Source organism: Sus scrofa, chromosome 15 (genome assembly GCF_000003025.6).
Source record: "Sus scrofa isolate TJ Tabasco breed Duroc chromosome 15, Sscrofa11.1, whole genome shotgun sequence".
Lineage (NCBI taxonomy): Eukaryota > Metazoa > Chordata > Mammalia > Artiodactyla > Suidae > Sus > Sus scrofa.
In genome coordinates this window covers 99,643,893-99,669,862 of record NC_010457.5, presented here as the reverse complement: position 1 = coordinate 99,669,862, position 25,970 = coordinate 99,643,893, and the positions used below count along the sequence as shown (strand labels likewise).

At 38.4% G+C, this 25,970-nt stretch overlaps 1 protein-coding gene across 8 annotated transcripts in view; it reads right to left on the bottom strand.

The window, feature by feature from the left end:
* The window catches only part of SLC39A10 (solute carrier family 39 member 10), a 139,792-nt gene that overhangs the window by 54,759 nt on the left and 59,063 nt on the right, over nt 1-25,970 (bottom strand). The window contains exon 1 of one of the 8 annotated variants that reach the window (XM_021075817.1): nt 14,996-15,686. The exons of 5 other annotated variants lie outside the window; for them this stretch is intronic. The gene's annotated coding sequence lies outside the window, so the exon portion shown is untranslated. Of the gene's footprint in view, nt 1-13,850; nt 14,874-14,995; nt 15,687-25,970 lie in introns of those variants that run through there. 2 more of the 8 variants (XM_021075823.1, XM_021075821.1) reach the window with 2 other exon arrangements.

The window sequence follows — 25,970 nt, the reverse complement described above, 5'->3', positions numbered from 1 at the left end:
GGGTACAGAATGGTTCTAAGTATGTGGTTGTTCATCTTCATGAATGCATGGCTAATTAGGAGCTGTACTTCACTGCCATGGCCCAGCATCACAAGAGTGTCTTGTACTGCATATCAAAATTCAAAATACAGGTTCCATTGAATGCATACTGCTTTTGCACCAATTGTAAAATCAAAAAATCCTAAGTCAGACATCAGCAGTATTGTATGTCCTTTTTTTAAGATGGATACCTAACCATCATCAGTGATTAATCAACATCTGTTGTAGAAGCAGCAGAAGCAGTACCTCAGTTACCTGGAAACTAGTCAGAAACGTAAATATTTGCACCCTACCCAGACCTACTAAATAAATCAAGAAGTCTAGAGTTAAGGTTCAGCAGTGTTTCATCCAGTCTTCTCTGTGAGTCTGATGCTAGCTAAAGTTTAAAAACCACTACCTACAAATAAATTATCAAACACTCCCATTTATTTAAAATGATACTTAATTAAATCAAATACTATTATTACCTAAATGCATTAGGTTTAATTATTATACGTAGCTTATATGGATTAAGAATTTTAGAAAATAGTTTATATTTTTAGTCTCAGAGCTACATTAAGTTCGAGATTTTGTTTTTTTAATCCAAACACTTCAGTTTCTTATATAGCCTCATGGATAAAGTCACCATTTAAAATCTATTTTACCTGCACACCAGTGAAGATGAAAGGGCTTAGATAAGACAATCACTATTAAGCAGAAAGAACATTATACTCCCTGCAATTACCTTGGTTTTCCACTAAAAAATGCTTGTGAAAGGTGATACTCTGAATGTTGCTCTGCTCATCTGATACGTAAATGTGCTACAGTTTGTCCAGTGCACATTATCACTGTCAAATGAATAGGTGCCACTGGTGAAAATAAAACATATATATTTATGTGTGTGTGTGTATACATACATACATATATATATGTATATATACTGATCAAGCAACATCAAATGAATGACTCCATGAAACACAAAAACCATGGGTCATCTATACAAGCTTTAAATTATCATTTGTCTCTTTTTTTTTTTTTAAAGGCCGCATCTGCAGCATATGGAAGTTTCCGGGCCAGACAAACTGGAGCTGCAGGTGCAGCAACATCAGGTCCTTAACCCACTGAGCAAGGCCAGGAATCAAACCTTCATCCTCACAGAGACAATATCAGGTCCTTAACCTGCTGCACTACAACGGGAACTCCTCATTTGTCTGTATTTATTACACGTTTGGCACTCATTTGTTTACTGCAAAGATTCTAGAATCTTGAGTTCCCTTACCATTTACATTCAAGAGAGCATCACAGGAATGCAAATACAAGAGTGACCTCATATAGGTAATATTAAATCTATGTTAGGCATTTTTTTTTAGTGTAAACCATTCATAAACTTGCAACTTTAGAACAGCTATAGCAGATGTGTGCCTAAGAATTATTTAAATGAAGTACGCATTTGTCAGCAGAGACTAAGCAGCTATTGCAAAGAGACCTCTCCCAAAGGGCAGGGGCTTAAGAAACAAGTTTATTTCTCTCCTTAAAACAGTCCAGGATGACTGCTCCAGGTCTGTGGGCCCCAGTCAAAGACACATTTGCCTCACATGGGTGCTACTCTAGCCTGTGGTAAAACAAACAATGAAAGTCCAGGTTCAGAAAATTATTCTTAAGCAACAAATGAAGGAGACATTGCATGCATCACTTCTCAGATTTTGCTGGCAAGAATTTAGCCACATGGGCACAATCAATCAAATAAGGAGGCTGGAAAATACAATCTCACCTACAACATACAGTTTCCTAAGCATTCTCATAGAAGTTAAGGATGCAGGAAATTCTGCGCAGGAAATATCTGGGGAGGAAATTCTGGGCTGTAGTTGGTGTTCTAGCTCTTCCCTTGGGTGCTGGTTATATGGATGTGTTCACTTCATGGAAACCTGTGTCTAGACTTAACATTTGGGCTCTTTTACAGAGATGTATTACATTTCAGACAAAGCAATTTTTAATCCCTAAAGGATATATATTTCAACTTTCAATTAGTAGTATCAGTAACATGAAGTTTCTAGAAACGGACCCATACTTAATCATACCCAACAACAAATTTATTTAACTTTTTAAAGTAATTTAAGGAGCTCTCACTGTGGTTCAGTGGGTTAAGAATTCAACTGTAGTGGCTCCGGTTGCTGCACAAGGTATGGATTCAATGCTCAGTCAGCACCGTGTGTTAAAGGATCCAGCACTGCCACAACTGTAGCTCAGAACCAATCCCTGGCCCAGGAACTTCCATATGCCACATGTGCAGCCATTAAAAATAATAATAATAATAAAAGATTCACAAGAAGTTGTGAAAATAGTTAGGTTTCCATGTCCTTTTACCCAATTTTCCCCAATGGCATTTTATACAATCAGAGGACATTTCCAAAATTAGAAAACTGACATTGATATAATACTAATTAACTAGAAACCTTATTCTTTTTTTTTTTTTTTTTTTTGGCCTTTTTAGGGCCACACCGTGGCATATGGAGATTCCCAAGCTAGGGGACAAATCCAAGCTCTAGCTGCTACCCTACACCACAGCACAGCAACACACCAGATCCGAGCCACGTCTGAGACCTACACCACAGCTAATGGCAACACCGAAGCCTTAACCACTGAGCAAAGCCAGGGATTGAACCTGCGTCGTCACGGAGAGTAGTCAGATTTGTTTCCACTCAGCCACGACAGGAACTCCTATAAGCCTTATTCTAATTTCACTAAGTTCTTGCATGCACTCTTAAAAACACTAAAATAGAAAATTCTTTTTTTCCAGAAAAGTATCATTTGTAATCAAAGGCTCTTGCTTAACAAAAATACATTATTATACTTAAAGAGAAAGGTTAACTAGAACCTTAAATGGAAGTAATCAGGGTTGATTATCTCCATAGTAAGTTCTTCTATAAAGGCTTACAAACATTTTAATTACAGGCTTTCTATTAAATGCCAAGTTACAAATTTTTCATATTTTAAATGAGTAAAATATCAAGAACTATATCAAGAACTGAAAGTACACTAATTGCTAACATTAAAAATCCGTCCATAGATATTTTGTCTCAAGACTGTTATATTTCATACAGATTTAAATAGGACCATAAAAAGTTCAAGATGAAAAGATTCTTAAGTATAATTAACTAAACACATTCTTTTATATATACATAGAAATCTAAGACCCAGTGAAGGTATACAATACGATTAAAGTGATATTTCAAGTTTGTGGCAGTCCCCTGACTTGAAAGTCAGGGGCCCTTTCTCCCACACCAGCATATCCATATATCTTAAAACCAGAACATTATGAGATAATTACTAATGTAACCCTTCTAAAATATACTACCAAAACATTTTAAAAGGAAAATAAACTGTCTCTCTTAGAGTCAAATATATATAAAAAAAAGAAGTCACTTATTTAAAATGACTAATCTAAGAAAAATAAATAATAAGCACTCAAGTAATTGTATTTCCAATACTTCATTCTTATTACTGGAGAGGCCAACTAAGTATAAATCCTGTGTGTAATCAATTCATCTGACTAAAAAAATAAAATAAACTTTTATGCAAGGGGGCACTTTTTAAAGGAAAATGTAGGCCTAATGAAAGAATCAGAAGTTAGTAGCTGTCTCAAGTTCTCTCTCTGTCTCATGCACACAGACAAAATACAAAAAAAAAAAAAAAAAAAAATTGCTTAGCAAGGTTTTAAAACTAGCCATTTCAATTTTCCAGATTGGCACTTTTAAGACCAATGAGTTGGAAACCAAAAGAGAAATCACAAAAACTCTCAACCTGGATTATATTAACTTAATATGCTTTAAGTATACTTAATGTGAAAATCTAATCAATAAATATACACAGTATCCTAATGGACTTCATTTCTTGTCTAGGTTTCACTACAAGACTTCTTTAAAGAATGGTAGAAATTAGTTTTATTTATATCCTGAATCACATAAATACAACTGGTATTTGTATCACTATTGACATCATCAATCTTTATCCATACTAAGAGCAGATACCAATTGTTTCCCTCTGTGATTCAATGACAGTAGACACAAAAAGGGTGAGAAGCAATGAGGCTCTGCTTCCTGAAGAAACAAAAGTCTAGGAGCCAAAGGTCTCAGAAACCTGGCTCTGCCTCTGCCTACAACGTACTATCTCTAAGATGTTTGGCAAATTACTTACCCCTTTTAAGTTTTATGATCTCTTATAAGGTGGGGATATTAATCCCTGTTCTGTTTCATAGCAGTTATTAGAACCAAATAATATAACCTGTATCCTTTTTTTTTTTTTTAAGTGGAAAAAGGTTTAAATGTTTTCCCATTTCATTTGTAATTTTTTTTTTCTTTTTTGGTCTTTTTAGGGCTGCACCCATGCCACGTGGAGATTCCCAGACTAAGGGACAAATACAAGCTCTAGCCACTGGCCTACACCACAGCCACAATGCCAGATCCAAGCTGCGTCTGAGACTTACACCATAGCTCATGGCAACAATGGATCTTAACCCACTGAGCAAGGCCAGGGATCTAATTTGCGTCTTCTTGGACCCTAGTCAGATTCATTTCCGCTGAGCCATAAATGGAACTCCTATAATGTTTTAAATGCTATTTAACTGCAAGTTATTTATAGTAATATAATTTAGATGCATTTTAAATCCCAATTCTGATATATCTGCCCAATGTCTTATACAGAGAATAGAACCAGGAGTCAGAAACCTTTGTCTCTAGTTCATCCCAGCACTGTCATTGTTTCTTCTCTGCAAAATGGGGAAATAGCCTCTATACTTATCTATCAACTGAGCTTATGTATATGAAATATATACTTTGTAAAGTATATTAACCTAAAGTATTACCACTATTTGATGTGGTATTACCTATCTTTCTCTTTGGGAAAGTACAGAACTAGAGGGGGAAAAAAAGTCCCATTCTGACTCCTTCCAAATAATGCTATCAAAAATATTCCAGGAACACATGCAGCATCAGTACATCCAAGACCAACTCGAGATTATAGGAGGCACCCATTCACTAGTATTTGAGAAAAAGCTGGAAAGAATTATCACAACATACCAGTTTCACTGACATTATAAAACTCTAAGGCATAAAATTATTTCAGTAACGACTTCTCATTAAGAAACATTAAATCCTCTTACAGCTTCGAGGTTTGTTTTTTCATTCCCTTACTTTACCAGTCTTGGTTTGGAATGTCAACATAGCTATTCCCTAAAATAAGCACAAACTCTAATATTTGCACTGAATATTCCAGATTCATTCATATAAAAACAACAGATGCATGTTAATTGAGCTTGGGCAAAATTCAGTTTTCCCCGTTTAACTATTTTTTTTTAAAGAGAGAGAGAATATAAACATCTGAGCCTTGATGTAAAGTACCAAATCAAGCAATCACACATTAAATCTATCTTTATTGTACTCTGAACATTCATGTACAAACCTACATTTTCTCATTAAATGTCAAAATGGCTATCTGAAGTCTCTGCTTTTCAAGCTTTCATTATAGAGCCATATTCCATATCTGGAACCATATTGTAGAAAGCCACCTATTATATTCCTGCGTCTGTTTTGCTGCTTGTAAATACAAAGAACATCTGGGATTAGTAAACATATGGGCTGGCATACCTTTATCAGCCACAAAATACTGTGATGCCTTTCAAAGCTACTAAACTGTGTACAACTTTAGTTACCCTTTCAATAAGAAAGCTTCAATCTCTCTCCACTACAAATAAACCAAACAACATGTAATCACAATGAGGACTTAAAGACAATGCTAACCTTAAGACCTGAATTAGACCACATGTGCCTTCTCCCTTCAACCTGCAGAGCTGTGTTCTCTTTAGAATCATCATCTGTGGCAGCTGCCTTCATTCTACAGATAGTTACTGCCACTAGCTCATATCTTTATCACTCTGTTCATCTTCACACTTCCTTTGTTTTCCTTTGTCAACATCTTGTCACAGTTAGACACCCCTGATTTTATACCAGCTTGCCATTCATAAGCACCACCAGTTAAAATGATCCTTCCTTTCTACAAGGTTGGGGGAAAAAACACACATACACACACAATGTTCATGGCAGTATTTTTGTAATACTATTTTTTTTTTTTGATGCTGTTGACAACACAGGCTACTTCTTCCCCACCAGAAAAGACTTCTAATTGATTTTAGCTATCCTTATAGTTATTTTAATCCATCAAAGGTCCTTTTAATTGTTGAACAAAGTTAAATCATTCAGTTCTGCCACTTAGAATCTTATGAAGGTACAATTCAAACGTCAAAGCTATTTAACTTTTACTAGCAAACAACCAATTTCATTACCAATCAATCCACCTTTATTATCAAGTCCAACTTTGTCTAATATAAACAATGTCTTCTTAGGGCACATTCTCTTTCTTACAGAGTCACATATACAGACCAGGATAGATTTTGCGATATATAGGCACATAAAAAAGAAAAAAAAAAAGAAAAGAAAATGATTAATGCCAGCAAGGAAAAAGTTGTGCAGGAAAAGTAACGGTTTATGACAATGGCCCAGCTGTAAATAACATTCATAGTCATAAAAATACATTGCTAAATACTGTTCTAAACCAAAATTACAATATACTATACTCAACAACTGGAGAACAGGAAATGAGAAGATACATGGAAAAGCAGAAGAGTGCTAAATTCTAAGCAAATAATGACAAAAATTGAAAATCAACAAGTTATGAATATGTTGGAAACATGGCACTGAACAGCAAAATAACTAAGGGAGTTTCTCACTCTCTAGGAAGAATACGAAAGAAGGAAGACAGGGGACTGAGTTCTCTTTTTCCTAAAAATTTGACAGAACTCTAATTAACTATATTCATGTATAATTTTGACAGAAAAAAGCTAAAACGTCAGCAATTTTAAATCCTAAAAAAGTTTCTGTTAAAGGAAATATTATGTTACATGTGGAAGAAAATGAATTACAGTTTCAAGACTTTCACAAGCATTTGCTTGTAGTTTTAATCACCGCATGTAATCATTTTAATTTCAATTTGTGCTATTATTTTGGTTATTTGCTTGGATATGTCCAAGATGTAAGGAAAGACCACAAAAAAGTTTTAACACTTTTCAAGTCTTATTACATACTTCCAAATTGTTTCCTAGAGAAATTAAGTTTGGTTATACTGCCACCAGCAGTATGATTATAGTATTTTCATTAGTAGTTAGTATTATTAATTTTGGAACAGGTAAAATTACCTTATTTGTATTTATACTTTCAAATTATTCCCGGTGTCTCAATATTTTTTAAATATATATGAGCCTTTATATGACACTGCTCAGTCATATTTTCTGCAAAAAAAATCTTCAGTTTTGTCCAGTGTCTTTTTACTTTGATTACAGTATTTCCCCTTTCATAGATGTTTTCATGTACAGACAGTGAAACTTATGAAGTTATTTGACAATTTCCTTATGAGTTCTAAATTTAAGAAGTTTTTTCTTCCTATATTTTATCAAATTTTTTTTAAAAAAAGCTGTAACTAACAGGACCATTTCTTTTTAGGGAAAATAAAACATCCATTGAACTAACAAACAATACTCTCACATTTGTTAACTAAGAAAGTTTGTATTTTAGCCTCAGTAAAACTTTCAAGTACCTGTGCATAGGCAGAAATCTTCAGAGGAAAAGCTTGAACATATGTATTATATACTATTGTATTTACAGTGAATTTAAACTTTTTCTTAAAATCTCTTTCAGTGATTTGATTTTAGCCACCTTTCTGATTTCCTTCTTCAGGTTTTTAAAATTGACTTTTTTTTTTTTGGCTACGCTGCAGCACACACAAGTTCCTGGGCCAGAGATTGAACCTGCGCACAGCAGGGACACAAAGCCACAGCAGTGATGACGCTGGATCCTTGGTACCAGGGAACTCCCTGATTATTTTCTTTTTTTTTTTTTTTTTTTTGTCTTTTTGCCATTTCTTGGGCCACTCCTGTGGCATATGGAGGTTCCCAGGCTAGAGGTCTAATCGGAGCTGTGGCTGCCGGCCTACGCCAGAGCCACAGCAACGCGGGATCCGAGCCACATCTGCAACCTACACCACAGCTCACAGCAACACCGGATCCTTAACCCACTGAGCAAGGGCAGGGACTGAACCCGTAACCTCGTGGTTCCTAGTTGGATTCATTAACCACTGCGCCACGATGGGAACTCCTGATTATTTTCTTGAAAATGAACTTTTTGTTTACACTGGGCATACACATCAGATTTATTTGAAAAAACTAAAGTATACTAATTTAAAACAAAAATCTTAAAATATATGTTCTAGACATTAACAAGTTATGAAGTCATCTGAAATTCTATGTTAAAAAAGGCCTAATAGAAAACATGATCTCACTGATTTATTATATTATATATAATACATAACATGGTATTATTCTGTTTTATTGTAATTACTTAGTTATGCAATAATTATATAAAATGTTTTTCTAATATTATAGTTTTACTTATCTCATTGATTTACAGTGTAATAAAAAATCACATTTTAGTCTATATATCTTGTTAAAGCAAATTAATCAATTAAATCAAATCTTTCCACAGCCCCTTCATCAAGAGGCTATGTTCTTCTCCAACAAGGCACAAAGTGTACTTCTTCACATATAAACAGAATGAAATAATGGTTCATCTTCAGCAGAGGTTCATTGAGAAGTATTCCACCAAAACATTTGTTCACAGGCCTATAAACATGCAATCATGTTTATTAGGGGAGTGGGATGAGAGGAGAAAGGAGGAAAGGGAACAAGAGGAAGGGGCAGGGAGAAGGCATAAAAGTAACTATGAATCATTTTCTGCTCTGAAGGAGGTGCAAGGAAGAAACAGTCACCTTTTTAACTCCAGTAGATAAAGGAGACACTAGGTAAGAGGTAGAAACAGAGTGATAGGTTGAAGACCACATCCCAACTCCAAGCATCATAAATAAAGGTGCTATTCCTTCTACAGAGTAAAATGGAAAGGGGGAGGGGGAAAAAATAAGTTATAGGACAAAAAGACCAGAGAACTCACATTATTCAAGTTTATATTTGAATGTTTTTCTACTAGCGTTTTACTCACACAGGTTCAAGGAAAAATGTTTTATAAAAACGGCACCATGTCAAGTAACTGGATCAAGGGGTTGGCTGACCTAAAAGAGGCAAATTTTTTTTTTTCTTTTGAATGGCCACACCCACAGCATATGGAAGTTTCCAGGCCAGGGATCAAATCTGAACACAGCTGAGACCTAGACCACAGCTGCAGCAGCTTGAGATCCTTTTGTATTTGTTTTTTATTTTTATTTTTTATTTTTGCAACTTGGGATCCTTAACCTACCACGCAAGGCTGGGGATTGAAGGACACCTCCATAAAGGCAACACTGGATCCTGAACCCACTGCACCACAGCAGGAACTGAAAGGGCCAGATATTTAATACTTTAGGTTTTGCAGGCAATATAGTCTCTATGGTACCTACTCAATTTTCATTATGGCACAAACCAGCAATATACATTAAAAAATGAGGAGGCTGTGTTCCATTAATATTTCAGTTATAAAATCAGGATGATTTGGCCCATGGCCATGGCTTGCTGACCCCTGATTTAATCTGTACATTTTTAAAAAATTACCAATGCAACAGAAAACAGTAGGGAAACCACTACTGTAAAATTCAAAATTCACAGAATGGAGTTTCCGTTGTGGCTGAGCAGAAACAAATCCGACCAAGAACCATGAGGTTGTGGTTTCCATCCCTGGCCTCGCTCAATGAGTTAAGGATCCTGCACTGCTGTGGCTGTGGTTTAGGCCAGCAGCTGTGGCTCCAATTAGACTCATAGCCTGGGAATCTCCATATGCAATGGGTGCAGCCCTAAAAAGCAAAAATTCACAAAATATATAAAGTGAATTCCAGAAAAAAAAAGTTCAGACATAAGAGGGCACATCTCAAAAATTTTATTTACAGACATTCAAGTAACAGAGCAGTGGGACTATGTATTTGTGACCTTACTACAACAACTTAGAGCAATTTAAATTTTCTACTTCAATATGAATAAAAATAAATCTAAAAACTAAAGTGATCATTGACAAGTCTTAGATAACTACTAGAAGATTAAAAATAACTTTTACACATAGTTCACAATAATTCTTATAATGACAATACTCCTGGGTCCTATGAAAGTAATCTTATATTCATGACAAAGATATTTCCTACAACATTCTGATTCACTTTTCTTTTTTTTCTTTGTCTTTTTGCCATTTCTTGGGCCGCTCTCGCCGCATATGGAGGTTCCCAGACTACTAGGGGTCGAATCGGAGCTGTAGCTGACAGCCTATGCCAGAGCCACAGCAACTCGGGATCCGAGCCGCATCTGCAACCTACACCACAGCTCACGGCAACGCCGGATCGTTAACCCACTGAGCAAGGGCAGGGATGGAACCCACAACCTCATGGTTCCTAGTCGATTCGTTAACCACTGCGCCACGATGGGAACTCCTGATTCACTTTTCTAATCCCCAAAAACCTCTTTTCTAAATGGGATTGATGGTCCCCCAAATTAGTGTACACATTAAGGGTTAACATGGCTGTTAGAAATATTAATGCAAGAACAATTATCTGATAACTTCTCTTTTAGCAGTAAAATATACCATGGGTAGTAATAGCCTATAATTATAAAATCATAAAACCATTGACCACTAACTCAATGAAAATAATTTAAACACTACGTGAAAAAGATTTAGATTTTACCCCAATACTTATAAACCTGTAACCACAACTCCAATCTAATATTTTTTAATATGAAAAATCTAATATTAAAAAATCTATTCAATATCCAATCCTTTCATCTGGCAACAACAAAAGAGAAAACCTTATGCTCTCATAAGAAAACAGAATTTGGAGTTCCCGGCGTGGCACAGTGGTTAACGAATCCGACTAGGAACCATGAGGTTGCGGGTTAGGTCCTTGCCCTTGCTCAGTGGGTTAACAATCCGGCGTTGCCGTGAGCTGTGGTGTAGGTTGCAGACGTGGCTCGGATCCCGAGTTGCTGTGGCTCTGGCACAGGCCGGTGGCTACAGGTCCAATTCGACCCCTAGCCTGGGAACCTCCATATGCCGAGGGAGTGGCCCAAGAAATGGCAAAAAGACAAATAAATAAAACTACTTTAAAAAAAAAAGAAAGAAAACAGAATTTGACACTATTTCTTATGATGTGCTATGACAATAAATTACTGTATTCTGAACAATAAGTGTGGTTTCTTAAATAGCTGGATGTAATTTCAATAATGCTATTGCTATTTAAAACTTCACAATTTCAGTTGAACATTGCCTTCATATCTACTGAACACACTTCAAGATATATCAAGAATATATTTTCTCATTTTGGAAAAACCTGTAAGTCACCATGTGGTCTATTCCTAGAACTTATAAACAGAAAGTGAAAATGAAAAAAAGTAGTCTGGAAAATTGATAAGTGGTGTAATTTGAAATCTGAAGAGTTTACATAAGTGAACACAGAAAATCTTGTGGTTATTAAATGTTCTTGATTTTTCAAAAATCATTCCATAGAAGTCAAAGGTCCAAATGAACTTTAAAAAAGCTCACCATGTGATTTTAACATTTTCAAATTTAATTTTCAGTACAGTGAAGGCAATACAAAGTTACATGGGACTAAATTAAGCCAGAAGCCCAGATTGAACTAACTGCTGCTATTCATACAAAAAGCCAACCTCAAATTACACCTTTAACATATATCCCTCTTCCTGTTTAAAAAATCCACCAACATAATTTGCAAGGAAACGACCTTATACTGTTCTATCGCCACCCAAACTCACCCCTACTCGGAAAACGAGAGTTAAAAGCAATCAAACGTTAACCAGTTCAAAATGACTCTTATTAGCAACACTAATCAGCTGGAGGAAATCTCAAGGTAGACTAGATAAACAGCAATAAGGAATCTAATTGTAACTTAAAATAGTCTTTAGGTGAGCATGAAGGCAAGCTGGTGAAAACTCCAAGGGGAATCAAACACTAGGGGGCAGCATCGAACTGTTGGGAAACACTGAGCACTCACTTGTCAACTTTAAGCTACAGTTAGCATATTTTCAATGAGAATTACATTTAAAATAGGATAACTGTATCCCCTCCCAGCCCTGCAATGACCCAGTAGAGACCATTCATTAAACCTCATTCAGGAATCAAGATAGACTATAGGCCCTCAACCACCAAGAACTGAAACATCTGTATGAAGAAAAGAAGGTAAAATGAATTACCTGTAGCCCCTTGATTCACTACGTCATTTCATGGTCACAGTAAACCCATTAAGTAGGTTTTTTTAGAACTTCCAAGTTCACAGACAAAAGATTAACATAAAGCAACTTGCTCAAGGTAATCAAACTAGTTAATAATGAGTCACAGTTTTGAACCTTAAATCCTACTCCAAAGCCCTACATTCTTTCTAATAATGGCCAAAACTGGGGGAAAAGAGGAAGAGTAGGGGTGGAGGGAAATAGAACAGTAACAATGTAAATTCCCTTTAATTAAAAGCAAATGATTGTTCCTGTTGCTGATTTCCCTTGTAAAAACACCTGTACCCTGTATTTTCCACAAGTCAGTTTAAAAACAAATAGGGCATTCCCTGGTGGTCTAGCAGTTAGGATTCAGCTCTTTCACCACTGCAGCCCAAATTCAGTCCCTGGTTTGAGAGAACTGATCAAGGCATTGCCTGTCCCAACAAAAAATAAACAAAAAACACACCCTAGAGTAGTACTTGCATACCAAACTTAAGGCCTCCTAAAAGTACTTGAAATCAAGTGCTCACAAAAGAAGAACTGTGTTGGCTTTTAAGATGTTAGCGGACTACAAATCAAAAGGAAAAATTAGAACAGGTTATCACACAATGTATTATTGATGTCACCTCACAATTAACCGCTTCTTTTAAAGTAACACAGTCATCCTTACACAGGAGTTCTTAACCAGAGAGCTGTGTATAGAATTCAGGTTTCTAAATCTGGATAGAGATATCAATTTTAATTAACCTCTGAAATTTAGTTATTCTTTCAGTTACACATGTAGGCAAAAAAAAAAAAAAAAAAAAAAAACGTGATATGCAGTACCTGACACTATTAATTCAAATTAAATTCTAACAAAATCATTTACAGTTCTCACTAGTTTGAAATTAGTCATTAGACCTGCCACTACTCCTGGTATTTAATGCTTTACTAAAGCATCAATTACTTCATCACATTATTTTGGTAATTACATTTTAAGACAATTGGTTTCTGTTGTATACTACATATTCCATACGTTTTAAACCATCATTCTGAGGTTTATCACGCAAAAAATGTTACAGGTCCCTCCAGACATCATTATTTTATTTTCCTCATATAACTTATCACTGATACTACATCTCTCTCCCTATCAGAGAATTCAGGGCAGTCAGGGATATGGGAGATCTGGTACGGACCCCAAAGGTCTAGAACAAGAGACTGACTCAGAAGGTGCTCAAAATATGTAGAATTGTAAGTCTTAATTTAAAAAAACAAAACAAAAAAAGTTTTAACTCAAGACTTTCAGTTGCATGACTACAATTAACTACATTCTAAATCTCCAGCTTTTCCAAGCATATTGTTTATTCTTAAATATGTAGAATTTAGATACCTATCCCCCCCAAAAAAAACCCCAAACGAAATGTAAACCTGTCATACGCTTTTTTGCTCCATCAAGAATGACTCTGCTCCAAGTTAAAACTAGAGTACTATACACCTTAAAAGACGATAAATAAAAGTTTAAAAAAAAACACCACACACACGCAGTATAACCTACCATCTTCTTTTTAAATTATGTGCTTTAATGTCACTCTTTATTACTTAAAACAGGGAGTTGAGTGAAGGACCTTCCGCCTGAGGGCTGCGGATTCTGCTGTGTTATTTCTTCCTCGTGCCCTGCTCATAAAGACGGCCCATGTAGACAGGCTCCCACGTGAACAGTTCTTTACAGAAGCCACAGGAAGATCTCCAACGTCACATCGCCTGCAACCTCGCCAGGCCCCTTTCTTAGCCGGGACACTTGAGGGTCCCAAGGAAGAAGCGAGGAGTCGAACAGATCCCTAGGCTCGCGAGGGATCCCCTAATACTGACTGCCCCAGCCGGGCCCACAGAGCTCTCCGCCAAAAGGCTTCCAGGAACAAAGCCCGGGCTACCGCGCCACCTCCTGGCCTCCTCCATCTACCCAGCCCCAGCCCAGCGACCCTCAGCTCCTGGGACCCCGGGCTTCAATGTTAAGTACCCCGCGCCCCGCCTCGGCTTTTCGGTTGGTGGGGAAGAAAGCAAGCCCCCACGAGGCCTCCCGCCCTAGGAGCGCCGGCGCCACCGTCCGTTAACCTCCGGGTCCCGGAACAGCGGTGCCCAGGCTCCATCCCGGGGTCCCCGTGATACACCGTAGCGGAAAGACCCGGGCGTTCGCCGTCGCCCCTCTCCAAGCCCCTCCGAGACTTAACTGCGGATCCTCCCACTCTCGGGCCACCACGTCCCCGCCTTCGCCCCGACGCCACCTCTGGCGCCCGGGCCGCACGCGCGGAGCCCCCCAACCGCCGCCGCCGCCTGACCAGCGGTCACTCCCCCATTCCCCGCGCGGCACCCCAGTTTCGGCAGGAGTCTGAGTTGGACGCGGATCCCGCACGCAGGGCCAAGGCCGCTTGGCCGCGAAGCCCGCAGCAGCCCAGAGCGCACACGAGGAGCGGCGGCGCCCCACGCGCAGCCCACCACGCGCTCAGCTCGACTCGCCGCGGCCGCCGCCGACTGCAGCAGCTGCGGGAAGCCCAGCGCCCGGATCCCCGAGGGACTCAGCCCCGACTCCCCGGTTCTAGTCTCCCTTTCTAACCCCCCGCTGTCCCGGGACTCGTAGTCTCCACCGCGCATGGGACCGGTTCTGGGGGAGGGAATGTAAACAAATCGGGGTTTTATAGTTACCTCACACTCGAGTGCCGTGTGCATCTCCTCTCCGCTCGGTACCAAACCCCGGCTGCACCAAATCGTGTATTCACCAAAGCCGGCTGCGCTAACTGCGTCGCGGAGCCCTGCGCGTCAGACACTACGCTACGCTAGCGGCGTACCAGGCCCACTCAGGTCCCTGCGCAGCCGCACCCCGACCGCCTATGGGTGCTACGCTCTGGGCGTGCACGCACCACCCAGCCATTCACTTCGGATAACGTAAGTTGCGTAAAAGAACTGCACCTCTCGAGGATTCCACGCGAACAGTGAAAGCAAGAGGAAATTCGAGTCTACGCAAACTGCGGAGCTCCGCCACTCCGCGCTAGTTTTGTTCCAAGAAAAGACGCTGCGGGGGAGTTAGGGCGGCTTCTAACGCATGCGAGAAGCGTACTTTCCTCCTTGCCTTTTCTCCCGGCTTTGCTTGTCGGTTGCTGCGGCCCTGGGGAGGCGGATGAGTAAGCGAAGCTATAAACGCAAAAGCTTTAACCAAAAGGTTTCAGACTAAGAAATCAGAATGCTTTTTTTCTTTTAATCTGTACGTGAATTTAACACCTCCCCTTTATTAAAGTAACCTTCCAGCCTCTAAGGGGAAAAAAGGAACTGATATTTAGGGCTAAGTATGAGGTATTTTGCATAGTTCTCCGTCCCCTTCCCCCAATTTGAACAGCATGTCCTGCGAGTTACCTAGTGGTCTAGTGGTTAGGACGTTGTGATTTTTCAGCTGCGTTTCCCCACCCACCCCACTCGCACCCGCACACCCACCCCCTTCAATCACTGGACTAGGAACTGAGATCCTGTATCAAGGCTGTAACAGCCAAACAAAACAAAACAAACCCAACATAAAGAGCACTTTTTTGGGGACTTCTAAGCCTAAAAGAAAAAGTTGACTTCAGACAGCATGTCAAGCACTTAGAGGAATTCTCCAGACTTTCGACAGCTTTCCAAGGTTTTCCACCTCCTCCTACTCCTTAATTATTTCTTCACACCAAACAGCAAAACCTCCTGATTCAGCCAAGCAATTCCATGGACTCCCTACTACATCGTGCTCATTCTTGCTCCCATTCCTTTGTTCACACCGTACCTGCCATATGAATTATCTCCTCCCCTCTTCATAAGCAATTCACGACCCATACTTTCTTAGGTGGGTTGGCTCTGGACACCTCCCCTTTGCTCCATTACTCTACTTCTTGGCATTTACTTGATTTCCATGGTGAGATGGAGGTTTATCCATCTCATGGATAGATAGGTTTATCTATCCTGTCATGGTGAGGTTTATTCTGTCTGCTGGGTCTGTTACTGTATCCATCCAGGGTACTGGGGGGTTCCTGACGGATGTCTGGTAGAGTGCATAAATCCTTGATCATTACTAATAGCAAGATTTACTGTGTCAGATATTTCCTGTGTGCACTGCATGTATATTAATTTCATCCTCATAACACAAGGAGGTAGGTATTATTATCCTACCTAGGAAACAGACACAAGAAGTTGAGTAACTTGCCTAAGACCACAGAAAAGGTAAGGAGGAAAGCTGGGACCCAAACCCAGTTAGTGTGGCTAATTATTGCTGCTATCCTGCATATTTAATGAAGGAGGGTTGTTTTGGTTTGGTTTTGTATCCCTACAATGAGCATCCTTTAGGTGCTTAATGAATACCTTCTGACTGCCAGGATACTCAGCTTCTCATATCCATTTTTTCTGGTTTGGAAAAACCAATCCATTGATCTCACTCCTGCCAGTTTCCACTGCTGCTATTAGACAAAGACAGAAGTCCTGAAGTGTAAAGGAAAAAGATGAAAAAACAAAACAAAACAAAAAAAAAGGGATGATGTCTGAGTCCTAGCTTCAAGTCTCATCACTGTCACTAACTGTGAGAGACAATGATGGTGGTCCTCAGATTCATGGATAAATTAAGGAATTGGTCTAAATTTATTCTGAAGTGCTTCAGTTTTATAAAATCATAAATAAAGTCTTTAGATTTCATAAAATCAACATAAATATGTACATTATTTTTAGCCCAAAGCATAAAAGGCTTCCAAATTACCCTGATATTTTAAGGCTCGTAATCATTTTATTAAACATATTATTTCAACAATTTTATATGCAATATCTTTCTTCTAAATATCAATAAGATATATTCTTATATTTGGGGGCACTCACACCCTCACTGCCTTTTAATTATGTATTTACAGCACTAATATTCAGCTGGTACGCACAGGTACAGAGAACCATTAATAAAATACTGAAATATACAGGCTGGTCAACATTTGCAGCTCTGAGCTGAATTCCATCATGACTTCTACCCTGTACCAGCGCTTTCTCTTAGGATTCCCTGGACCTCCCAATTTCAGGAACTAAAGGGTTAATGCCTGGCTAAAAAAGAAGACTACAGGCCCCAACTCTTCTCAGACTTCCATTCTAATTGACTGGTGCTTATGCTTTATTAATTTTACACATTTTAAATATTCTTGCACAAAACTGTGGGGAAATCTAATTGAAACTAGACTATGTCTTCTACAACATTTAAGTACTCACTCAAACATTCATATATGATCACTTATATGCACAATGATTATAGCAAGGCTTAGAGCAAAATTACTAGGTAGGATTGAGTTGTAAACTAGTATATTACTTTTCCTGTTGGGCAAAGGAATGTCAGAAAATGATTTGCAGGCTTACTCAAAATCACTTGCTGAGGTAAACAATGAAAGTGCTGCAAAAATATCACTATAATGTATGTTTTATTTTTACCAGTTTTATATACAAGAGATGTGCTAGGGTAAGTAATTTCTAATATGTTAGAATCATTGAACTTTCTGAAATGTCAGACATTTTTTTCCTAGCCACACCTCATTTGATTCATAAAGAAGCTCGCCTGAACTATAAAAATATATTTGGAGTAAGTGGGGGAAAGTAAAGTATTGAATGATGTCTAAATGGTTTACCTCTCATTTGTTTTGCTTCAGTCACAATTTCATTTCACATGTCTAAAATTTTAAGCATGACCAATCTACCTTTGCTGAGGCATGGTATAATAAATCCAATGTCTTTTTTTTTTTTTTTTTTTTTTTTTTTTGCACCTCAGAGGATTAGAAAAGAAACAGCTACAATAAATAGAGGAAATAAGAACCATATTTCAATCTTTAGTTATGACTAAAGAAAGTCCATGTCATAAACTGGGTTTTCCCCCTAGTAGGGGAGAAAATTGTCATCGTACACAACAAAGTTTAAGAGCCTTTAATTAAATTTAAGAACATGACTGCTTCTAAAAATCAAACCTTTCAAACTCAATTGTTCTTTCCATGAATCAAGATTAGTAATAACCAAAGATAACTAAACCTCCTTAAATTCATGATCAGTTTAAACCGATTTTTACATGGCCAACAAATTTTGGTTCAGACAAGGTTATACATAGAGGAGAAAGAATAAATTATATTGGCATATAGCCTGAGGTGGAGGGTACTAAGTACCAGGATTAGGAGTTAAAGAATTAGGAAAAGACAAACTCAGGAATATGTTCTAAATCTAGGCCTCAAAAGCAACTGCCTACTTACTTTTAGAGATTACATATTTTAGCTGGAAATTCAGGCCCCAGCTTTAGATCTGAAGCCAGAGAAATATAAAAGATACATCCCCTCCCTTTTCTTTGAGCCTGTGGCACTGTGTGACAGCTAAGATGTCAACACCATGGTCAGGATGGGAAGTGGAGCCTGTAGAGCAGTCTTTTTCTGATCCCTTGAGAAATTATGGCTCCCACTCATCTAAAGACTTGTCATCAGAATTTACATGGAAGTTCTTAGGAGTACAGCTGCCCTTGCACCTCTTTCTAAAAAGCAGGTCTCATGAACAAAGAAGGCCATCGTCTCCCACATCCCTTGAAGAAAGGTACCCAAAGCCAGGAAGAGATGAACCAGTCCCACCCTGGTGAGAGTGATTTGACTGACAGGCCTATCAAATCAGATCACTTTGAGTTGGTAGGCTTGTACAATAAAATGAGTTTCAGGCTCACATCAGAAACAAAAATAGATTAGAGAAATGAAACAATTAAAATAACAATTCAAGCAACTCCCCACTCATGGTAGAAAATTAACTTCTATGTGATTTGCCTAGATGATGCCACATTAGACTAGCCAGATCCCTGCGTTTCAATTCATCACAATACCAACGTAAGGCCTTTAGCATTAGACATCCCTGCTGGAAGAAGAACAATGATGGGGAAGCTTAGAGCCTCTGATTCATCCTAGCTAGGCTGTTCAAAATAGGAATGAAACCTGGCCTAGGAGAAAGAGGAAGAATAAATAAAAGCAAGAAGCTCAGATCTAGAGTGAGAGTAACAGGCCAACCACACATTTAACAGGTGATGGTGCCAGAAAAGCTTTTCCCTCAAATCTGCTCTATTGTGCTCACTAGTACCTGGAATTCCACATTTGGAACTTCATTCTTGGGCCTTGAGGGAAGTGACTACCATTTTATTACTCATCCAAACTGCTGTAAGAATATATATTTTTTAGTCATTTCTGAAGAGGAACTTTTAAGAAGGGAGAAGAGTTGATTATATAGATCCTTAAGGGTAGTGTGGTACAAAGGGACAGAAAGAAAAACAAATTGCCAACTTCTCAATCTTGCTTCTAGACAACCTTGTTCACCGGCAGAATACTAAGAGGAAAAACAGTAGGCTTAGTAAACAACCACCTGTACCAAACAAGGGGGCCTAGAAGCCAACAGTAAGCCATTTTGGATATTTTGAAATTCTGGGGCCACAATGTAAATTAGCTTTCCAAACTTTCATTTAGTCCAAAGAAATAAAAAAGTAACATAAATATCCACATAAATATTGCAGATTTGAAGAGTATTTGTAAATAGTTATACTTCAATTTAATAAAGATTATCAACATGTAAAGGAATTAGCAATAAGTTACCATGTAAATATTTTTTAAAACAGGTTCATTTGTGCAACTAGTTAAATTAAAAAACTCATTTTAAACTTATTGTAAAATGTCATCACATGAGAGCCAACTTCAAATCTTGCCTAGGGCTTCCAAGATAATTAATAATGAGACCCATTACACAAATGACATTTATGAAAACAATCAAGTACATCTTTTAAAAACAAGGCACACTTGGTTTATCTTAACAAATATTGCTTACCTTTATTTATTAAAAATCTGACAGCAAGAAGGCAGCAAAATGCTAAATATTAGGGAAAGCAATAAATGAATTGTCAAAACAAGAGAAGCTTGTAAGGATTTCTGAATTTTTCTTGCACTGTTTCTCAGTAAAGCTCAAATCATACTGTATTTTTATTAGAAGAAGCCACTTCTGCATTCTTCATGAAATCCCATAAATTACCTCTTCTTACCAGCACACATCTTCCCACCCTAAACACATGAAGATGTATGGTTTAAAACATACCAGGCACTGGGAGTTCCTGATATGGCTCAGCAGGTTATGAACCCGACTAGTATCCATGAGGATGAGGGTTCGATCCCTGGCCTTGTTCAGTAGGTTAAGGAACCAGTGTTGCTGTGAGCTGTGGTGTAGTTTGCAGTTACAGCTTGGATCCTAAATTGCTGTGTTTGTGGTGTAGGCTGGCAGCTGCAGCTCTGATCTGACCCCTAGCCTGAGAAGTTCCATATGCCACAAGCGTGGCCCTAAGAAGCAAAAACAAAAACAACAGCAAACAACGACAACAAAAAGTACCAGGCACCATTTTAAACATGGTAACTCATTTTTATCCCTATGACAGTCTTGCATAGTAGACATTATTTGCCCATTTCATACACGAAGGAAACTGGGTGAGTTAGCATGTGCCAGAGCCAGACCCCTAGTCCAGACAGTCTGGCACTGGAGACTATGCCCTTAATCCTTACATTACTTTGCCTCTTTATATAGAGACTGTGTAGAGGTCCCAATTTTTGTGAGAATATCTATATACTTTCTCTGTAAAAGCTGGTAATTAAAAAGAAAAAATAAGTAGGACCATAAAGGGGTGGCTTCCCAGACTGTAAATATTGCAAGTCAGTGGAAATTTTAACTGAAGAATAGAATAAAAACGTTTAAAGATACTTAGAAAAAAATAAAGTTACTTAGAATGTATTTGCTTTATCTTTCAGCTTGACTAGCTTGAATCAATTCCAAGGGAGCTGTTTATTCACAGTGTCTTAAATTAGAATGTTAATTAGCCAATCTGGTTATACATTTAGATGAAAGCTTTCCCCTCTTTATGGTTATTTGATGTAGTTGCTCAAGTTATTTATTTATACCAGTAAGGTTATATTAAAAATTAGGCAGAATCAGGTGTATGTTAATGACTTTGATCATAGTCATATAAATATGAGCTATTAATGTGCTAATCAATGGAGAATTGGTCAGGTGCAAATAAATCCCAGCAGATTTAAACTGAGATTCATTTAGGGGAATAAAGGTTCATTTCATTCCTTAGATTTAGATGAGTCTACCTTCTCTGAAAGTCTGCCTTGAAAAAAAGACAAGTTTTCTGAACTAAAACAGAAACAAACCCACAGATTTCAGAAACCAGCTTAGAGTTACCATAGGGGAAACCATGGCAGGGAGGGAGGAAATGGTAGGATGGGAATAACATACAAACACCACAGTATAAAACAGATAATTAACAAGAACCTACTCTATAGCACAGGGAAATCTACTCAATAGTTTGTAATAACCTACATGAAAAAAGAAGAATGGAGAGGAGTTCCCATCATGGTTCAGTGCTTAATGAATCTGACTAGGAACCATGAGGTTGCAGGTTCGATCCCTGGCCTTGCTCTGTGGGTTAAGGATCTGGCATTGCTGTGAGTTGTGGTGTAGGTCGAGGACGTGGCTCGGATCTGGCATTGATGTGGCTCTGGCATAGGCCGGTAGCTACAGCTCTGATTAGACCCCTAGCCTGGGAACCTCCACATGCCTTGAGTGCAGCCCTAGAAAAGGCAGAAAAGGCAGAAAAAAAAAAAGAATGGAGATATATATATATATATATATATATATGATTCACTTTGCTGTACACCTGAAACTAATACAAGATTCTAAGTCAACTGTACTCCCATATAAATTTTTTAAAGTTTTAAAGAATGAAAACAGGAGTTCCCATCGTGGCTCAGCAGTTAACGAACACAACTAGCATATCCGTGAGAACTCGGGTTCGATCCCTGGCTTCACTCAGTGGGTTAAGGATCCAGCGTCTCTATGAGCTGTGGTGTAGGTCACAGACACGGCTCAGATCCTGCATTGCTGTGGCTCTGGTGTAGGCTGGCTGCTACAGCTCTGATTGGACCTCTAGCCTGGGAACCTCCATATGACAAAAAGACCTACAAAGACAAAAAGACAACAATAAAAAAGAATGGTAATAACTACAGGCAAAAGTCTGTGTTCCTTTTATGTGCAAACCACTATGTAGCTGGAAATTAAGGGCAAACAAAATATAATCCTTGTCCTTAAGTAGCTTACAGTCAGTCAGGAGAGTAAGTAAAGAGGTAAGTAGTAAGTGCTATGTTTGAGATTAGTAGGGGTTGCCATGGTAGCAATAATGCTAGCAGCACTCTCTGCTGTATGTAAGTACATATAGACCAAATCCCCTTCATTCACACTCCCCCTGGCCCACTGGAGGCACAGGTAAACTGAGGCTTCCACATGAAGAATACCAAAACCACGTGTCTCCTGTTCTATATTCTGTGCAGGCTGTAACTTGTGTGTGGAGGCCCAGAGTGTGTGCTCTTATGAAAACCTTTTATTCTCTGAGGGAGGAGAGAATCCACAAGAAACAGTATAAAATATTTTCATAGGAAATTGTGTGTATATGTGTTTGTGTGACTATTATTAGTCTTCACTTGACCTCTGGGAATGTACATGAAATTGAGTGGCTCCTTTTGAGTATGGTTTTAGTATGAGCCTCTTCCTGTATATTTTCCAGTTCTTTACATTTTTATATTAAGACACCTGATTTATTAGCAATGTTAGAAATGTAAGTGGAGGAGTTTCCAATGCAGTGCAAAGGGATGGGTGGCGTCTCTGGAGCACTGGGTCACAGGTTCAATCCCTGACCTGGAGCAGTGGATTAAGGATCCAGCATTGCGGCAGCTGTGGAGTAAGTCAAAACTGTGGCTTGAATTTGATCCCTGGCCCTGAGAGTCCATATGCCGCAGGGAGGCCAAAAAAAAAAAAAAAAATTTAAGTGGAATGTATCCTGACCCTTCCAGATAATATTGCGAAATAACCAAGCTCTGTAGTAGGGATAGTTTGGGTTTCTTTTCTAAATATTTTTATTAACTAGGAGCCACACTTTGTAAATATTTGTACCCTTGCTATCATCAAAGAAAAATGTTATGAATCACTTGTATTGTCTTCTATGTCCTAATTTTCCTTTTAAATGTATAGGTAATAAGGGAGTAAGAAATGGAAATTAGTCATCAACAGAATTATCAATATTTCCAACTTGCTTTGCTCTATGAAACCCCTGGAGAATTAGCCAGTCCATTCAAAGACTCCATCAAACACTAGATCCAGGAGAATGGCTAGATCCAATATATAAATATGTCCATTAGGACTTTTAACAAAGGTTGAAAAACAAGGTCAGAAAGCCTAAGAGTTTGGAAATCTGTATATGTGATATTAAATTGGTTCAGTGGGCTAGAGTACCAGAGGCCAGGTAGTATGTGTGCTACTGAAATGAAGAACAATTGGAAAACTGTAATGATCACTTAGAAAATAATCTCTTTAAGGAGTTCCCATCGTGGCTCAGTGGAAATAAATCTGACTAGTATCCAGGACACAGGTTCAATCCCTGGCCTCGCTCAGTAGGTTAAGGATCCTGTGTTGCCGTGAGCTGTGGTGTAAACCAGCAGCTTCAGCTCTGATTTGACGCCTAGCCTGGGAACCTCCATATGCTGGGGATGCAGCCCTAAAAAGACCAAAAAAAAAAAAAAGAATCTCTTTGCAATTATGTTCCTAATTTAGTATCTATCAAAGAATGTCTTTTGAAGCATTTCAAGTATTCTTGTCTAAAGGCTACACCAAGAGCCAAGATACTAGATAACGTGATACTAAATGATAATATTAGTTAAATACGAATAATCTTAACAAAGAGTCATAGCGTTTACTATTTGCAGGCACTGATGTTCCAAAGTCTTACATTATTGACGGTCAACAAAGAAATATTAAATATGCAAAAAATTATTCTCAAGCCCATTCTCACTTTTTGCATGAGTACTATTTTAAAAAGACACCAGGAGTTCCCATCATGGCTCGGTGGTTAACGAATCCGACTAGGAACCATGAGGAAGCAGGTTCGATCCCTGGCCTTGCTCAGTGGGTTAAGGATCCGGTGTTGCCATGAGCTGTGGTGTAGGTCACAGACGTGGCTCAGATCCCGCGTTGCTGTGGCTCTGGTGTAGGCCGGTGGCTACAGCTCTGATTAGACCCCTAGCCTGGGAACGTCCATATGCCGAGGGAGCGGCCCTAGAAAAGGCAAAAAGACCAAAAAAAAAAAAAAAAAAAAAAAAAAAGACACTGCTTTGGTTAAAAGTGCTTTCTTCAGTCAGTAACTTGAAGTCTAGTCAGATTTTAATATTTCTGTTGGAGATAAAGGTAGGAGTTTGAGGTCGACTCTAATAAGTATTGAGAACTCACTTGAGACTTTAGCAAGGAGTCCTATTTTCTACCCAGCTTTATACGACCAGCAAGACCAACTGTATAGCTTTGTAGGCCCCAGTGGCGAATGAAAATGTTGAATGAAAATGTTGGACCACTTGATCAAAAGTACTAAGAATTTCAAGACGGCAACAGCAGAACGATAAACCAAACACAAGCCCTTCTGAGCACAGGGTCCTATATGATTACACAAGTTGCATGCCCATGAAGGCAGCCCTGACAGGCCATTGATTTTTTTATAAATTATTGAAAAAAAAATTCTTTGCAAAAAAACAAAAAATCCTCAAGAATAAATTTATTTATAAAAAGATGGTCAATAGGAGTTCGCATCATGGCTCAGTGGTTAACGGATCCAACTAGGAACCATCAGGTTGTGGGTTCAATCCCTGGCCTCACTCAGTGGGTTGGGGGGTCCAGCCTTGCTGTGAGCTCTGGTGTGGGTCGCAGACACGGCTCGGATCCTGCATTGCTGTGGCTCTGGCGTGGGCTGGCGGCTGCAGCTCTGGTTGGACCCCTAGCCTGGGAACCTCCATATGCCACGGGAAGCAGCCCTAGAAAAGGCAAAAAGACAAAAAAAAAAAAAAGATGGTCAATAAATTAATCAAAATCTTTACAGATTTTTATAAACTCTTTACATGACATGGCAAGTTAGAATAAAATAAACTATTAGAAAGTATGGATCATTTGACTTTGTCCAGATCGTACATGAAGCTACAGCTGAATAAACATTCAAAATATAGCATTTCAATATGGAGGCCTGTTTGGTTCCTAATCTGAAGAATCCATTTGTAAAAAGAAGTATGAGTCAATCAGGAAATTGTTAATATTGATGGGATAGTTGATAAGAAGGAATTATTAATTTTTAAATGTATGGTCATAGGATGGGTTTAAAAGAAAAAGAATCCTTATTTCAGAGAAATAGACTGAAGTACTTATGGAGGAAATAAGATTGTCTGAGGTTTGCTTTAAAATGAGAATACAGATAATGTAAGATAACACCTGTTAAATTGCTGAAGGGGATGATGGTTGCATGGATGTTCATTCTACTATTCTTTCCACTTTGTTTTTAAAATTCCATGATGATAAAAAATAAAGGACTGTAATAAATGCAAAACAAAATATACCCTGTGTAATGTTTAAGGAGTTCAGACCAAATTATAGCACACAAATGATTTTATAAATCTAGAGGAGGTTTTTTTTTTTTTTTTTTTTTTTTGTCTTTTTAGGGCCTCACTTGCAGCATATGGAGGTTTCCAGGCTAGGGTTCGAATCAGAGCTGTAGCCACTGGCCTAC